This window comes from Heterocephalus glaber, unplaced genomic scaffold, assembly GCF_053883595.1.
Source record: "Heterocephalus glaber isolate CG9 unplaced genomic scaffold, H.glaber_assembly_v1.0 deba00000546, whole genome shotgun sequence".
In the NCBI taxonomy this organism is placed as follows: domain Eukaryota; kingdom Metazoa; phylum Chordata; class Mammalia; order Rodentia; family Bathyergidae; genus Heterocephalus; species Heterocephalus glaber.
The window spans coordinates 3,256,870-3,276,641 of record NW_028258147.1 but is presented as its reverse complement, the minus strand read 5'-3'; positions in this window follow the sequence as shown (position 1 = coordinate 3,276,641).

Sequence of the window (19,772 nt, the reverse complement as noted above, 5' to 3'; positions counted from 1 at the left end):
ACTATATAGTGCTTTCTAAGGTGTTGAGAGAGCCCATTATCTAAGTAAACTGGCTCCCCCTAAGCCACTGACAGATGCAGGATTTGAGGAGAGCAGGGCATTCTGTTGTGATGTGTTGCTCCCACTGAGAATGCACTGCTTTGGAGGCAGGACACATAGCATTGCATTATACATCTCCCAGCTTGCCACATCCTGTTATGTTGCATCCCATCAGCTTAAACCGTGATGGAGGCAAATACAACCTGGGGTGACATGTAGCGCTTTGTAATGCATCATAGCATTTAAATCTACATCAGCCAAGTTGCACACATTGGGTTGGACACTAGATGCTCCTTATTCAGAGAATGTGATCTAATGTGCAGGAACTGCTGGCTGAGATAATAAAATGCATCAAGGGACAGCAATGGTGTCACACTCCCTCCGAGTGCTGAAGTTCATCCACTGCACTCACTGAATTATCTGTCTGTCAGTGGAAAACTCCAAAACCACTGGATTCTAAAGAGAAAGAATCTGACAAATAAAAATATTCCAAATTTGAAGGAAGAGGATGAGGCCTTCAATGCACTGTGGGATGGGTCATGCCCAAGGAATTCTTCAAATCTTGATGCTGATGGATATCAAAAACAAGTGATTTATGAAGTATAAGATTGGATTAATAGCTGGCACCTCAACTCAGAATGCTAAGTGACTTTCTTGGGGTTTAAACTTATGATCTTGTTATCATCACTCTTCTAACTAATAGATTTATGTACATGAGAATTTTCAGGGTGCTCTGATGATGAACCATAGTTGAATGAATGACCCAAGGCTCTAAAGCCAATCTTTCACTATAAATAAATGTTTGACATCAGAATTCTAGGTCTTCAATTCCTCTCTTAATGACTGGGACCCAACACTCATGGGAGCCCTCACGTTTCCTAAATCCAATCCACTGGGCAACAAGGCAACATTTAGCTTTCAAAGATTAAGAGGTACTGGTGTCCTTTTTCACAGCAGCCTGGTATTCCTCATTGGTTCCTCTTTAAAAGGAGAGATTATTGTGAGGAGAGTGTTCAGTTTCTGACCTGCCTTTAGATGGCAAGTGCTTCCCAATAGTATATTCTTTGGAAAAGTCTGTCCTCTGAGGCTTTCTTGGCCCAGTCAGAGAGCAAGGAGAACACCTGAGAAGAGAGATCAGGACTCTATTTCTCAGGAGACTTTTTGCTTAAGTAGGATTAGAACTCTCCAGTGGATAAATGGCATATCTGATGACTAGGGATAATAGGCGTAGGGCCGTGGCAATATCAGGGACACTTCAGCTTTCAGAGCTCCACTGGTCTTCCTCAAGAGACTAAATTCTTTTTTTTTTTTGGTACCAGGGATCGAACTCAGGACCTTGCACTTGCGAGGCAGGCGGTGGCACCACTAAGCTAAATCCCTGGCCCAAGAGGCTAATTCTTATCTTACCCTTTACCCAAGACTATTTGGTAGCAGTGACAGAAACCCATTCAAAGTAGCTTAAACAAGAAAGTGCAGCTAGACTTGGCCAGACCCAGAGTTGTCAAGCATTTGAGCCAAATCAGCTCCACTCTGTCCTCACTTGGTCCCTTTCTCTCTCAGGAACCACATAGTCACTCACCTTCACTGTCCAGGGTGAGTCTTCCCCTGCCCCCCCCCCCCATGCACATAGAGCAACATGGCTACCTCAGCCCATTTTAATTCTCTTCGGTTGAAGTAACTGGCTGAAAAAATTCCCAGAAGACTTAGGTTGGGTCTACCCAAATCCAATCACTATTGTTTCCCTGTAATCCATTCAGGGCATTCTGGGTTCTGGGTAGCTTCAATGGCAGGCCCCTGCAATACACACACAGCTATCTTCACCCGTTCCTGTGACCATGCAAGGCCCTCAGGAAGGGAGACTGTAGCCTGGACATGTATCTAAAATGTTTCTATTTTAGGCATCAGCACTCTCAAGCTTCTATCAATCTTCCTTCCTCTACTTCTTGATTTGTATTAGCTGCATTATTATTTTTATATTGTTCACATTTATAATTGATTAAAATAATTAAATCTTTCTAACTACTATTTCTCCCCACTCTGTTACATTCTCCATGTCCTCTTCCAATCAAAACCTCACACAAATCCTAGTATAGTGACAAAGAACAGGCTTGGGAGTCTGAAAGACTTACTTTCAAATACTGACCCAGTGGTCACTCTCTATTACTTTGATTAAGAAGAATAAACCTCACTTTCTAAGAATAGTGGAGATAGAATTTATCCCAGGGTGTGATTTTGAGGAAGAATGACTCATTTGGAAAGAGTCACCTAACTTCAGAATTTCTCTTTTTTTTTTATGATACAAACAGCTTTTTATTTATTTTTCCCCCATTAAGTTTATTGGTATATTTAACTTTAGAATTTCTATTTCTTCAATTTCCATTTACTCTATATTCAATTATTTCTGGCATCTGCTTCTACCATTCTTTGAAATGTGTTCATTAAGGTTAACTTTGACTTCTCTATTGCTAATATTTGTCTTAATCATGTACGTCCTCTTTTTAGTATTGGTGTTGTTGAGCACTCTTGCCTGCTTGAAAATGCTTTTTCTATACTTCTGTAACAATATAATTATTCTGTTTTTATAAATTCATGTTTGTTTCTTTAAAATTACTTTAATATATAAAGGAACAAAAATATCATTTGTATCATTATCAAAAATTAGCTACTATTGACGTTTGTCTTTTTTAATTCTTTTCTTTATAAAAAGTACTCCATTTTGTATAAATTTTTTACTTGCTCTGATATAAATTCAATTAACATGGAAATGTTAAAAAAAATTTAACTTTTTTCTTCATTTTTAATTCTTTTATTGGTACATTTTAGGTATACAATATGTTTACAATTATCATTGGGTGTTTGTACCTGTACATGATGTATCTTGGTTCTTTTTTTTTTTTTTTTTTGGTACCGTAGATCAAACTCTAGACCTTGCGCTTGCGAGGCAGGTGCCAGAACCACTGAGCTAAATCCCCGGCCCTGTATCTTGGTTCTTATTTTTTCCCTCATTATCTGTGAGCCCTTCACCCCCTCCACCCTTCCCTATTTACATAGATTTCATTTCCATTTTTTTTCTTTTCTCATAATTTTTCCTTTCCCTTCTTCCCTTTCCCCTTCCCCTCCCACCATCCCTACACCCTGGACCTTTTCCTATTTCAAATTATCAATTATTCATTTTAATCATTTTAATCCTTATTTACACTTTCAGTTTCTCATACTAGAGAAACTATTAGGTATTTACGCGTGTGTCCTATTTATTTCACTTAAGAGTATAGCCTCAATATGCACCCATTTGGCTATATATGTCTCTAGTTTCTCATTCTTTATGGCTGAGTAGTACTCCATTTTATAAAAAAACCCACATCTTCTTTATCCAGTTTCCAGTTGATGGGTACTTGGGCTGTTTCCAAGCTTTAGCTATTACAAACTGTGCCACTATAAACATGGGTGCACATATATCGCTGTGGTATGATTCTTTTTAAAAAATGTTAAATTTTAAAACAGCCCAAATTCCTCTATCCTTGAAATTCTTTGTTAAGAATGATGAAACACAACAAAAACTCTTTGTTATCTAAAGCATCTTTTTGAAATGCAGATATGGATCAGCAAAAATAATCACAAATATATATTTAAATGGTATTATAGATACTATTTTAAATTTAGATAATTAAATTTAATTTCACCTTATCTTGGTAAAGAGCAGTCTTTTCTTTTTTTTTTTTTTGGTACAGGGGATCAAACTCAGGACCTTGTGCTTGTGCAGCAGGCAGCAGAACCACTGAGCTAAATCCCTGGTCCCTAATTTCACCTTATCTTAATACATGTGAAACAGAGGAACTGTTGAACTTCTAATAAGCATTTCCTTTACTGCAATAGGAACAATTTCTTAAAGATCCTTCTAAAACCAGTAAGAGTTTATGAAAAATATTAGGAGGGTAGAATTATTACACTTCTATTTTAGACATTGGCACTCTCACAATTCTGTCCATCTTGCTTCCTCTACCTCTTGATTTATATTAGCTGCATTATTGTCATTATACTATTCACATTTATAACTTTCAGTTTAATATCTGTATATGGTTACTTGGAAACCTGATTGGGTTCTACATTTGGCTCTGTATTCAAATGCATTTTATGCTCACTACCAGTCCTTTTATCATGGAAGGTCCATGCTGAGTTCTGTATTTTAATTTATCTCAATGTGGCATTTTGTTCCCTGTAGTTTTTTCAGAAATGCTCATGGATCTATATTCTTTGAGTTATCTCATGGGTTGAGAAGGACTGTCTGAGGCTTTTCACTTGAAAGTTTATTGGATAATGTCACGTTCACGGGTCACATTTTCTCTTACAGCTTTGATGATGTTCCTCTTTTGTCTTCTAGCACTGAAGGCTCTTGGGAGAAAGTCGGGGGCCAGCCTTATTTACTGTTACTGACTGATGACCAAAAATTCTTACTTTTTCTGTGATATGAGCTATTGAGATAATGTATATAAAATGCTCAGCACAGAACTGGTATGGGACTACAAATTATGGTCTAAAGTCTAAATCCAGCCTACAAACTGTTTTTGTAAATAAAGTTTTATTGGCATACAGCTATACTCACTCATTTACAAATTATCCATGGCTGCTTTCCTGCCTCAATGGTAGAGTTGAATATTGGTGACAGAGACCATATGGTTTGTCAGTCCTGAAATATACATAAAATGTTTACAAACCCTGATCCCCAACACACAGACTTACTCAGTCATATAGGATCTGAAAAACTCGTTATTGAAAGTGATTTTGCACTTCACTTTCTAGTATAATCTTTGTTTTCTGCAGAAGCAGTTTTCATAACACATCTAGACATGTGTACCACCAACCTTAACCACCTTCATAGAAGAGTAGTTCACATGTATTTCATAGCTTTCATAGTGTTACCTTTTGAAGATAAGCTCACATCTATGTCCGGAGGCCCTCCTACAATCAAAGCAGAATGATGCTTCAATTTAAAACTATCACATTCAGAAACTTGCCCTATTACCTTCACATGGCCAGATGGATCATGCCCAATTGCAAATAACCAATCAATATCAACTAAACATTGCATTTCAAAAGTGGGATGAGTGACATTTCTTCTGATTTGAGTAAAGCTCAAGAAAATGAAATGGTAAGTCTATTAAAGATAATTTTGAAATGGTCCATATTTTGAAAGAATGTTGCTTCTGCTGCTGCTGCTTTTACTTTGAAATGCATTGGAGAAGAACCCATTCAGTCCTTCTTGGGTAATGGGCAGTTTTCTCCATCAGGAATACCTGTAGAGATCATTTCTGGCTTTGTGAATTGCCATCTACATTCACTATCTTTCATGTACCAATTTGTGGAACATGATGAGGGTGGAGAGATAGGAGAAAGGATTAATAGTCTGCTTCCCAGTGACTAGGAGTGTTGAGAATAGATATTTAACAAAGGGTGAGATAAGGAATCTCTATGCTTAATGTATGTTTGTACATGGAAGATATTATCAATATATCAGCCTTTCAGATATTCACTTGCCTTATGTCAGTAAAAATTAGAGGTAGAGGGCCAGGGATTTAGCTCAGTGATGCTGCCGCCTGCCTTGCAAGCAGAAGGTCCTGAGTTCGATCCCCGGTACAAAAAAAAATTTTATTTAAAGGGTAGAATTTTACTTAACTCTGTGTCATCTACTCTATGTAACCTGAAATACTTGTAGGCAAGTTAGAACAAAATACACCTTGGGGTAGGTACATATTTGTAATATATATAAAAGGGTGAAATACTACTGATTCTATTCCTTCCTCCATGAACAACAGAGTAAGCACCTATAAACTTCCAAAGAAATATTACAAACTTAGTATCAACAGTCCTAGAATGTGTGTCCTTGGGCAAGTTTCTTTAACTGTTCCTAGTTTCCTGTCTTTAAAATGGAGAAATAATAATAAAAACTAACTTTTGTCAAGTACTCACTATGTATGCACCAAGTATTGTTGTAAATGCTTTTCATGACTTATCCCATTCAATTCTTACAACTGTATAAGGTGTACTCTATTATTAGTCTCCTTTGATGAGGAAAATAAGGAATAGAGTGGTTCAAGCCATTATTAAGAGGCAGACCTGGATTTAAACTTAGCACTGTGGCTCCAAAGACTGTTCGATTAATAGTAAGCAGATTAATTAAGTGTTTTGTATATAGTAAGGATGCAAAAAATGCAAATTGTCTATAATAATGATGATGATCACAATGAAGAAAAATAGTTAAAAAAAAAATCAAGCTGATTTAAAAGAGGTATAATTATAATCCCTGAAAGGCCTTCTGGCTCCAAGCAAACTATTTTCCTACTGGAGAGGGATTTTCTTTACTGGAGCTTGGATCTGATTTGGGACAAAGATGATCTTGTACTACATTGCTAATGGAGTTCAAAGCAGCTGAGGCCCATTCCACAGGCCATTTTGATCTTTGACAAGTGCTTGTGTTCACCCTTGTGTATCATGTAGCCTGCTATGTAGAAATTGAGTATTACTTTTGAAAAAGTTCTTCGAAATGGAGCCCATTTAGGTTTATGGATATCATTGATAAGTTGTGAGCGAATTCCCCCTTTAAGACTCCAGTCCTGGGTTTCTATCTCTGCCCTACCATCAAATGGAAAATGGATCTTGATAGATAAACCAGAATCTATGAGCTAAAGAAGGGGATGCAGAAGTCAAGCATATGAGGCTGCTATTAAAGAGAAGAGGTAGAATGTAGACAGTGACAATGAAAATTGGAATGGGATCACAGTCAAAGGGATGATCCATATTTCTAAAGAATGGATAAAGGAGCTGAGAGCAGGAACTCCAACAGATATTTGTATACTCATGTTCATAAAAGTATTATTCACAACAGACCAAAGATAGAACCTACCCCAGTGTCCATCCACAGATGAATAGATAAAATATGGTATATACATACAATGGGATGTTCAGATTTAAAAAGAATGAAGTTCTGACACATGCCACAATGTGAATGAACCTTGTGAAGATTTTGCAATGTGAAATCAGCCAGACTCAAAAAGACAAATATGGTGTTATTCCACTTATAAGAGATATCTAGAATAGTCTAAATTATAGAAATAGAAAGTAGAATGGTGGTTGCCAGAGGGTCGGGGAAAGGGTAAATGGGGCATTATTATTTAATGGGTACATAATTTCAGTTTGTGAAGATGAAATAGTTCTGATGTGGATGGCAGTGATGGTAACACGATGTGAATATACTAATTGTCACTGAGCTATCCATTTAAAAGTTGTTAAAATGGTAAATTTCATTATGTGTATCTCACCACAATAAAAATAATGAAAAAATTTAAAGCTCACAATAAGAGTGGTCAAATATGAATGAAATGGTTTAATTATAGCAGTTGCACTCTTATATATATCTATTACCTGTACAAAACTTTCTGTTTATGTCTAGTAGTAGTGGATGGGTGAAGAAGAAACTGGCTAAATGTGAACAGCTTCCATTTCTGCCAACTGAAGTAACCCATTTCCCAGAAATGGGGTCTATAATTTATTCCAATGAGCTGCCACAAAATGTGGGTGGTCCTGCCCTCCAGCCAATCAATCACTCTCTATACAAAGGCCATGGAGCCCAACAGAGACCTGATGGAGGGTGTCATTACTAGACCAGGAGTGAAATTGGTCCATTGAGATCCATTTACATGTTCATGAGGACTTCCACTGAGATGCTGAAGAGCCAGCTGTGTTGCTAGCTTGTATCAGGGCACAAGTGCCTTCTTATATACACAGAAGTAAAAGTCGTCAGTATCATGAAGTTGTACAGAACCATCTAGAAGCCTAACCATGAGGCTGTCATCAACTCTGGCAAACATTCTAGTGTTGCAAATCAGGGCATTATGGGGCAATACTCTTCCTACAATTAACAGATAATTAAGAAATAAGAACATATCTTCCAATATAAATTGATAGATGTTGGTTGGTAATGTTAGCATCAGAAATAAATTGAGCAGTAATCTGCAAAGGATGTTATTGCTATTATAAAAATAAAGATCTGTCTCCACAACCAATCAATTCAGCAGATATATAACAACAATCAAATTGTTAAAAATGACTTTTATAAATTACCCAGTGTTCCATGTAATGGTGCCAGAAGCAGCTGTGATACAATTTAGGGCTGATATAACCAAACGTCGAGAGTGCTTTTTCATTCTGATGTTTTTCATTCCCTTCAAAGCAGTTGTAGGAGAGCCCACAGCTTTGTTTAGTGCACCCATGTGAAAACAAAGTGTATTTCACTCCATGGGTTAGCAAAGTCATTTTGGCAGAAATACTCAGGAATATATGCATTTAATATGGGAAGAATAATTCAATTTTCTTTCTTTATTTCAGCTACAAGGTTGTAATATCCTTAATTCTTCATTAAGCCCTCTGGCTTCCAAGGTAGTTGCTGTTCTTTATGAGCTGCCATACTTCTTCTAAATGAATGTGGAAAAGACCCACAAAGGGATAATTACAATCATGTATTTTTCAGTCTTGTCTAACAGCCATTTCAACAAAATCAGAAATATTTAGTACCCTTTTTTGATACCTGTAGCTCTTGATTCAGTGGTACCGGAGATCGAACTCGGGTCCTTGCGCTTGCGCAGCAGGTGGCGAAACCACTGAGCTAAATCCCCAGCCCAAACTGTTTCTTAATGTCTAATCACCAAGCCATACCAGAATCTGTTGGTGATCCTTTTTTCTTTTGCATATTCATGTCCGCTGAAGAAGCCGTTAAATGCTGGCTGAACTGAAAGCAATTTTCTCAGCTGGGAGCCCTGACACAATAGGAATCCATCTTTAATATAACAGTTCCAAACTTAGTTCTTATATTGAGGTTTGTCTAGTAAGCTTAGAAGGTGCCCAAGCTGAGATACAGTTTACTCCAGACACAATTAACAATGAGAGCAAAAACATAAACAGTAGCTGTTGCACTCCCACTGAGTCTTATATTTTTCCCTCAGAAAACAAGATACCATTGAGATGCATTGAGACAAAGGTCCCTTCCCTCAAATAATTTGTAATATAATGAGGAAATGCCTAAAAACTTGAATGGTTTGAGAATAACCAAGGTGATACAACTAGGGTAAGTCTTCAAAAGAACACCTCCTTTGAAGAAAGAGTTCCTATTTCTCCTCAAGTTGGAAGTAGGCTCTACACAAACATTGTGGAAGATACAAAAGGAGTCACAGCCTTTTCTTGAGTTCAAATATCTAACAATCTAGCTAAGGAAGAAATTTAAACACTGGCTAATATAATGGGAGAAAAATAGACATTCAGAGGCAGGGGAAGGAAAGAGTAGCTGAGGGAGGCAGGAGTCAGGGACAGGTTTAGAGAAGCAAGAATGAAACATAGTAACTTTGACAGAGAAATATAGGAATGATGCCCAGCCATCAATAAAAATCTGAGACTGAAATTCAAGAGTAGATAGAGATTTAGAGATCCTTTTTTCCTTTTTTTTTTTTTTTTTGGTACCGGGGATTGAACTCAGGACTTTGCCGGCAGGTGGTGGAACCACTGAGCTAAATCCTCAGCCTTTAGAGCTCCTTTTTTGAGTACTATTCAGGCACATTATAGAATGTCCTAGAAGTCCTGTTTCTGACTCTCAAAAAATATTAATTTCCCCCCAACAGATATTCATTCTGAAATTCCAAATGAAAACTCCTCATCTTTCAGTATAATATTTGAATTATAAAAATGTTTGATAACTTCTAATTGAGATAACTTTATACATAAGATTATCTAGGTATTCTTCCTGATTCTCTCTCCATCCCAATTTGTGTCCCAAGAGACTATTTCTGTGGACAGAATCCTCTTGCCCTCAGACTGCTAAATGGCTTGACCAATGGGAAGCAGGGGTAAGAAAAAAGGGACAGGAGGAAAGTGAGGTCAAGGTATGTGACTGTCGTGGCTCCCCCTCCCCCTGGTCATAATGAATTGGCTGCTCCTCTCTGAATAGCTACTTGCAGTAACCATTCCCCCTGATTGCCAGTTTGGCTTAGGTTGGTGACAGCTCCCTGGTCTTGTTAGTCTGTGGGGTATGACACCTTCCCATAAACTCTGTCTGAATTTTCATAAACTGCCTTTATTATCTTCATTGACTTTTAACTTTATTAAACTCTCCTCAATTATCTAGTTTGAATATACTGTGTCTTTTCTGACTTGATAGTCCTTTGCAAATATTGATTGATTGATCAATTGATCAACTAACTGAATGATTAATAGTATTCAATCTTGGCTCTAATAATATCTTCCTTTAAAAAGTTCTACAACTTAGTAAATGACATTGGGGCTGATTTCTTTTTTGTTTGTTTTTTTGTGTGTTTTTTTTTGTTTTTTGGAACCGGGGATCAAACTCGGGTCCTTGTGCTTGCGCAGCAGGTGGCGAAACCACTGAGCTAAATCCCCTGCCCTGGGCTGATTTCTTTTCAAGAAAGGAAGTGCTTAAAATAGTTTTCCCTCTTGTAAATATTCATTAGCAGGTAAATGGTTAGATACGTTAGATACTTTAGGATTCATCTCTATAAACCATACAGAAAAAAAAGATGAGTCTTATAGGTATGGGCATAGAATTATCTCTATGACATATTAAGTGAAAACAGAAAAGCAACAGAAAAATAGTCTCACTATAATGCCATCTGTGAAAATATTAAACAAAATGAAACTGTACATTTCATACAAACTCATATGAACTCATTCTCCTTCAAATTCTAGTCCTAAACTTTTTCCTTATCTCATCTACTACAAAATTCTTTCCTCAACTTCATACTCCAGCTATATAATACAGTAGCTAATCTAGAGTAAACACTCAATGCTTGTTGAATAAGTAAATTTCAATTTTCAATTATATCTTGTACCCTCAAGATTCCACTGTTCTATCAGCTTGCAACACTATTAACCATTCCCTCACTAACTATAAGTTAGTTAGTTCTCCTGTGCCTACTCTAGATACTCCTTATCTATAAATGTCTTCCCAAGCTCCTCAAGCCAGAATTTCCTGGCCATCCTCTCCCTTTTTATAGAAATTTGTAACTTCAACTGAGCACTTAGGATACCTTACTTTGTATTCAGATCCAGCTTCTCCTACAAGACCCTAAGATCCTTGAGGGAGCTTTGGAATTTTGTACTCCTAATATGCAGTATAACATCTCTCACATAGTAGGGACTCCACAAATAATTGGTGTATTGCCTTGAATTAGATCTAATTGATTGCCAGAGTCTAGTGAACCAGGTCTTGCTGTTATGGTAGATCATTAATTGAATGTGTCCCAGAAAAACTAAATTGATTAATGTAATTATGAAATTGAATGTCATCATATTTTAAATAATTTGTTTTAAAACTTCAGGCAATTTAAATCTACAACGAAAAGCAGATGGAGGGTGTAAGAGCCCAAGTAGGACCAATTTTTCTTTATTGGATATCAAAGTCAAGAGAGAGAAGGTGAAGGTCAAAGAGATCTAGCCTAGCCAGTGTGGGCATGGACAAGAGAGGAGAAGTTGGCACATAGTTGAGTAGCCTCCTCTCCAGAGAAACAAGCGTATTTTCCTGTCTACTTTAGCACCAGTCACCACCTATGGATTTCCCAATGAATTGGAAGTTGCCTCCACACAGACCCATAATCCACAGCTTGTAAGTAATTCTCAAATCTAATTTATTAAAAACTCATTTATTTTCAGCAAACTAGATTTCTGATTAATTCCCAGCACCATGGGTTATTTAATGCAGTGGGTTTCATTGTCATTTCTGATTTCCCAAAGTGCTTGATTGATAGAAGCTGTTGTGGATTTAGTCTGTTGCTGTATTGTTCCCTTGTCAAGTGACAACAAAAAACCTTATTGATGAAATTGCTGAATGTCTCTTAAATAAGCTAGAACTACAGTATGGCATTGGAGACCCACAGGTGTTAGGCATACACTAGAGAAAATAAAAATCATTCATAGAAACTGAAGTGTAATGCCAATATCCCTGTCTCTAATCCATCGAAAACAGTCTGGCAGAGTACGTGGTCGGGTTTGCTCATCTGATGTCAAGGCAGAAAGAAGTGTATTTCCATTTGCTTGTGTATGAAGGTGATGGAATGAGCACTGAAGTAATTTTACAACTATACATCAACTTTAAGTGAAACCAAGCTTACAATTTACTTGTTTTTAAAATTTTTTGTTTGTTTTGTTTTGTTGTTGTACTGGGGATTGAACTCAGGATCCTGGCCCTGTTGTTGTTTTTGAGACAGGGTCTCGTTATGTAGTTCAGGCTAGCCTTGAGCTTACTATGTAGCCCCAGTTGGACTCAAACTCACACCAGTCTTCCTGTATCAGCCTCCTGAGTGCTAGGATTACAGGTATGTGCCATCATGTCCAGCTTAAAATTCTTTTAGAATAAGAAAGATTTATTTAAATCCTTGAGGAGAAGAACCCTTAGAAGACAGGATACAATCAATAAGTCTCAAAAAACAAGAAAGAATGCCATGCTGTTTGTGCAGCTTACATGCCACACTGAACTGAAACCTTTCCTTATTCCCTTAACCTTTCTCTTGGGCTGAGATTACCTCCTCAGTAAAGCCATAGATATACACTGGTCACAGATACAAATTAAATAGAAAAGTCACCATAAAATATCAATAAAGGGGAAAGAAGCAGGTCTCTCACACATTAGCAAAATACTTTCACAACTAGGTATATTCAGTTCTCTGGAATGTGCCTAATCTTCCTTAATACCTTCCATTGAGTCTTTGGTACTTAATCTCTATACTTTTGGAAAGACAAAAGTCCTCAATGGAGAATAGTTGGTCATAAAATGGAAAATGCAATCCCCTCACATCTCTCAAACTTGAGAATAGATAACTTCTTAATCAGATTTTTCTCTTTTAAGCATTTCTTTCCACAGCCCTCAGTGACTGCAGCCCAGAGATTTGGATTAACTTCTGTGCCAGATTTTTACCTTCAGCATAGTGTCTGACAGCTGGATTGTTGTGATGTTTATGAAATGTTCACTGTCAAAGAGATTATACAGCACCTTGAACAGTTCAGAGGACACATACTGGGTAAATCTAAGAATTAAGATGTTGGGAACCTGAGAAGAAAGCATAATGTGGGATAAGTCTCCCATTCCCTTTCTGTCACCTCTACTTGTCTCCTGAGAAGAAATTCTGAAAGAGCAAACTAGGGAAGAATGGCACAGGATCCTCTGTTCTTAAAGTTCACTTCACTGGGTCCTTTATTGCATATGAACAAGTCCCCTCATGTGAAATCTCAAATGCTACTGCCACTGTCAGAAGGGTGAGCCCTTTGATATAGTATTTTCAAAGAGGTGAAGGAGGATAGAAAAAAAAAGATAGGCAGAAAAGAGACAAGGAAAATAGTAATCTTAACATTGTACTTTCAAGAAAAACTGCAGCTTCAGGGCACAATATTTACTTAAACCTTTTTCCCTTCCAGAAAACTCTCTCCAAAAAAAAATTTCCTAAGGGCTTAAAAGACACAATAAATCCATAAGTTGGACTCTGGCCCTGTTCTTTTCATCTTCTTTCTACAGAGCTCTGTCTTCAAGGAAGCAGCAATATTAGCAGGCAAGCATATCTCAATTTCAAACACTAGTAAATGGTTTTCATCATAACAACCTTGCCAGATGAGTAACTTGACAGACAATAAGAATACACATTCTAGATTACCCATCTCGAGGACACTCCCAATGCCACATAAAAACCCCATGCTCTGATTACAATGAGCCTCTCTCAAGGGCCTGTACTATAACATATTCTCTGTCAGAGTGCATGTTTTAAATTCTGCCTAATAAATCACTGTATGCCTTTCACTGATGCATCTTGAAAATTCCTTTTTTTGTGACACAATTCAGCAAACCTACTCCATGAGTGGGGTGAGTTGAGGTCCTCGTCTCCTCTTTGGGGGACCCCGTTTGACACCATCCAGTGCAGAGGAACTTAGAGTAATTTATCTACAGATGGTTGTGTGCAAGGATGTATATTTACTGAATGACTAAATTTAGGATGAATAAGATCTTAGTGCCCTTTATAAGAAATAGTTAAAATTACACTGCCTCCATTTTTAATTAAGGTTGACTAAGATTTAAAAATTGATATATTCAGATGGGGAATGGACACCTTTTAATATTGTTATATATATAAGTTAGTACAAAGTTGATAGAGTAATTTGAAAATATCTCAGAGAAAATATCTAAAGACATAGAATTCCACCAATGAAAACAAACAGGCTGCTATTCTACTGTCCTGAAATGAAGCCAACAAACACAACCCTACAAATGGAATTTCCAATCAGCTCTTTAATTACTCTTTTTAAAATAGCAACTGACAATTAGAGATCATTTGACATTTATGGAAAATCTTTCAATAAAATTTTTAATAGGAGAGAGAGAGAGTAGGAAAAAACAAAGAGGATAAGGGGAAGTAGCAAAAATTATTTTCCCACAAAATAAGCATTATTGATATTGTTAGAAATAATGAAAATATTACCTTATTGGGAAAAGAATTTAAACTATAAAAAGAATCAGAGAAACAGAGTTCTTCAAAATTAAAAATGCTAAAGCAAAAAAATTAAATAAAAATATTTTAAAGGGGTAGCAGAAAGAGTTTAGAAATCTCCCAGCAAATGTAACAAAGAGACACAAAAATAAACCAAAGGAGAAACTATTAGAAAATTGGAAATTCAAACCAAGAATTCCAACATCTGATTGATGGATACATGACAGAGAACAAAGAATGTCAGGAAATCATCAAAGACATAATGCAAGAAAAGTTTAGACCACAAGTCCCTAGATTAAGAGACTCAAAATGTCAGTGCAAAGAATAAAAAGATCCACACCAAAGGACATCATTGTCAAACTTCAATACATCAGGAATAAAGACTCTAATGAGTGGTAGAGATTTTTTTTTAAGTCGTGTACAAAAGATCATTGATCAGAATGGCATTGGACTTTTCAATAACAGTAATAGAAATAAAAGATAATGGGAAGCTTTCATTACAATTCTGAAAGAAAATTATATTTTACCTATGTCTAGCAAAACTGTCAAGTATGAGGGTAATAACATCTGCAAGTATAAAAGAATCTAAAAATTTTTCCTGTCATTAATGAATCTCAGGAAACTCCTAGAAAATGTATTACACAAAAAGGATTAAAACAATAATAAGAAAATTTGAGGAGCAGGAAAATGGGAAACCAGCATGAGAGAGGCAGATGAAGAGAATTATTAGAATAATGGTAAAGTCTAGGTAGCCCAGCCCTGACAGCAACCAAATTGCTCAAATTGGAGCAAAAGGATAGAAAATTCCAGAAAAGAGAATTGATTATGTAATGAATGCCCAAGGGTACTAGGATTAAGGGCATGAGTGCTATTCACCCTAAGTAGACTGAATAAGATAAAAGGGACAGAAAGACACTGTTAAGGCTCTGTGTTATTTTTGCTGTCTTCCACAGCCAAGAACTGTTGTCCCTCTGCCACCCTGCCTTGGAGCCAGCTGATTATGGACTGAAACCTCTACAAACTGTGAACCAAATAAACCTTTCCTCCTTTAACTTTGGGTGTCAGGTATTTTGTCTCAGCAACAACTAAGACAACCAGTAAACAAAGTTTGTAAAATAGTAAGAATATAATGTAGATACAAGTGTCAATTTAAATTCTGATAAAATCACACTATGAGTCTGGAGGAAAGGAGACTGTAAGAGACCTAAATCTTCATTAACATAATATGAAGTCTATATAAAACATCCAAATGGATAGAGCAAACATTATCAGCATGTTTACACAATTTAGAAATACAAAGGTAAAACAAAACAAAGACCAAAAGGGTTAAAGTACAGAGGTTTGCATGTTGACAGTAAAGAAATGGTAGGGCAGGGCATTATGACTTTTAGTTATAAGTTATTTAGTTCTATTTGATTTTATAAAATTATCTGACTGCAATAATTTGATTTAAGAAATAAGCATTTATTTAAAGATAATAAAGAGGCTAGATTAGGTGATCTTTAAAATTACCATTACCGTCAAAAAGCACTTATTGAACACGTCAAAGGAAATAAACCACTTGAAAGATAAACATATGTAAAGCAACTAAATGTTAAAGGTAACTACCATGTTATTTTTTCCTGGATAGGCATTTTTTTCCTTGTTGTGGTAATTTCACATGATTTGGACTAGAAAAAAAATATCTGTGTGACTAGAACTTACATCTAAACTCAGCCTAAGTTAATTTTCTAAAGAATGATTTAAAGGAACACAAAGTAAAGAATAATAAAAGAGAACAAACTTCTGATACACACCAGGACTGGATAGATAGTGAATTAAGGGAAAGAAACCAGAGCAACACCATATAATGTGTTTTTCTATTTATGTGACACCCTAGAAAAGGCAAAATTACATGGACAGAAAACAGTTCAGCAGTTGCCAGGGCTAGAGGTAGAGTGTGGGGCTGACTCTGAAGAAGCTCCAGGGATTTGGGGAGGTGATGGAATAAGTGTATTTCTTGATGCTGTTGAGGTTATGCAAATGAATATTTGTCAAACTCTAGAACTATACACTACAAAAAATGAAATTCACTTTATGTACCTTAGATTTCAGAGAAAGAGAAGATACGGGCAATGGTTCCAAAATATTTTAGCTTCATAGCTTGTCAAATGAGACTTAAAAAATAATAATAAACATCTCCTTGGCCTCTTCTCACTGATTGGATATATTGTTAACATCTCATAAGATCTCTCCTAGAGGAACCAGTTAGGATAGAATAACTCCAAGTGCCAGGCAGGAGTCTGTATTAACTTCATAATCTACACAGTTTTTCTCAGAACTTTCTAATAGCCAGGTCTTAAACATGAAAACCACTCCTATAATATAGTGTTTGTAAAAATGGCCACATTATTCCTGTCTCTGAATCCACATTACAGTGTTATGTGCCTTTACAGCTCCTTCCCTCAAGAGAAGTGTAGTTCTCTATGGCTGGAATCTAGTCTGACCTTGTGAATTGCATTACTAAGGGAGTATGGCAGGGGTAACATTGAGCCAGTTGTGAGAATAGGCCTCCAGAGGCCTTGCAACCTTGCACAACCTTCTCTCAGAGCCCTACACAGCTACCACTGGAATAAGTCTGAGCCTGCTCCTATGAGATAAAAATGTGACCCAGATACTATCTTGCCAATGTCTGGACATGTGATGGAAGTTGTCCTGGGGCAGTCTCCTGCCAGTTCACTGGCCAATGACAGTCGTGTTATCAAGCTCAGGCTCACTTAGGTGTCTTTGCAATACTAACAAGCTAGGTATTTTAGACTAGACATAAGTCATCATAAAAATTAAACTTTTTGAAGTTTCATAAAGTAGCACATTGCAATTTGAAAAAAATTTACTTACCAATTCTGTAGACGTATTCTAGTAATACACAGTGGTGTATTACTATTATTAACTAAGAGAGCCTTGAGTGATCTGAAGTTTTATTAGAACACAGCCCCAGTCATTTGTTCTTATTTCTCTATTGCTGCTTTCACACTACTATAGCAGAGTTGAACAATCTCAGTAGAGATTGTGTTACCCTCAAAGTCTAAAATACAGAGTCTGTCAAAAAAAAGTATATATCAGGAAAAGAAACACTTGTATAAATGTTTTAATACTAAATGTATTGAGCCATCATGAGAGTAACCCAAGTTACCTTCAGCCCCTACAATTATAAGAGGTACTGGTGGCCATTAGCTTCCAGGCATTTTTGTGCATATAATTTTTTGGCAGACTCTGTATTTACTATCTGGTGTGGTCCAGAGAACGTTTGCTGATCCCCTGATCTATACTGAAAATTGAATGCAGGGCCTTCACACTGAGCTACATCCTCCAGCCCAGCAATGGCAAACCTTTTAGAGCTTTCAATGATAGAAACAGCAGGCTGTGACACTTGTGCCATAGGTTTGCCACCACTGCCCCAGCCCTTTTTAATTTTAAAATGGGGTCTCATTAAGTCACCCAGGCTGGGCTCAAATTTATGATCTTCCTTCCTCAGCTTCCCAGAGTACTGGGATTACCACATGGAGCTCAAATGGATCTTGGACTTTAGTGTGCATCAGAATTACTTAAAGGACCTATTAAAACAGATTGCTGTGTCTACCTTCAGGGTTTCTGATTCCATAAGTCTAGACAGGCTTAAGAAGTTGCATCTTGGGCTGGGGATTTCGCTCAGCCGGCACCAGCGCCTGCCCGGCAAGTCCAAGGTCCTGAGTTTGATCCCTGGTACAAAAAAAAAAAAAAAAAAAAAAAGAATTTGTATCTTAAATTCCTTCTAGTGGTCCTCAGATTATCCTGTGTCTGTTCTGTGTCTACCGTGAGCTGCTAATTGAGGCTCCCAAGCCAAATGTCAGGCTTGACCTAGACCATGTATTCAAGGCACTGCCTCCGTGCCTTAAGCATTGTGCCAAGCACTGAGGTCAACCTCGTAGCTCTTGCTCTTAGTCATAGCCAGCTAATCTCCGCCCCCCCCCCCCCCGTATTTGCAGGGAGAGCCATAAAACCTGGGAAAGAATGATAAGCACTGGTTTCAAATTTCTATTCCATTGTGCTCTTGGATTGGTAAATTTACCTCCCTAAATCCCTGAGGATAATAAGGTGCTCTTCTCTTCTTTCCATGTCTATTGTGAGAATTAAATGTTAATTTTATGCAAGGTATTCCATCAATGTTAACATTCCATAAGCTAAAGTTACGTTATGTAGTTATGTATGACTGTTAGTAATCCATCATATTGCTGTAATGTTACTACTGTAGTGTTGATAACCACAGCAGTTTGGAGTGGCTGTTGTTATCAGCAGAGAAAAAGTCTTTGCCCAGAAAGAATTAGCAACCATTAAGGAAACCAGTCTGATTAAAAAGAAGGCCTTCCACCCATTAAGTATCTTCAGAAGTTATTCTGCAGTCAAAGGTAAATATTTATCTCCATTCTTGGCAGAAAATAAAGGAACACAGGGCAGGGAAGAGACATGATAAATTCAAGTTGTCAGAGCTGGAAGCTTGAAGCAAACCCTTCCTATATCCCTCCCCAGATCATCTCCTCAAACTTTGGATTCCTTTCCCAACCTCAAATGCCACTCCAGCTCCTCCTGCTAAATTGCTTCAAAATAATCCAAAGAACTGAGAACACCTGTCCACACAGAAAAGTTGAAGACATTTCTGCCAGTGAGGTCCAAGCTGCAAAAAGCTATTAGATGTTAATGACTCTCGGTTCAGCCACAGGCTGGTTGGAAGTTGATGCAGAGAGTAGCCTTATTCCAGCTACCCTGCTCCCTATGGGCTCCCATGATGATGACTGCTGGCTGACTGATCCTGTAAATGTCTCTTTTCTCAAACCTTGCAGCTGTGTTTCTTGGGGAGGTGAGCCAGAGGTGGAGCCCTGCCTATCTGCTTCGTGTTTGCTCTTTAGCTGTTATTTCAAGGTCAACTTAACTCACAAGCAGCCAATCCCCAGGTTATCCATCAGGTTGGCATGTGCTGCTAGTGTCCTGATTGGAACCAATAGTGCCTTCACGTGCTTTCCCTTGCCACATTCCCCAAAGTACAGCTTCACTAATCCCAGTGTTCGCTAACCTTTTTGAGAGCTCCCAGCTGATGTCAGGAGATTTAAACACACCATGTGCTAAGAAGGCTCAGAGCCCACCTGGGCCGTCAGGCTGCCTTGGGAAACAGGTGTTGCAGAGACCACAGGGAGG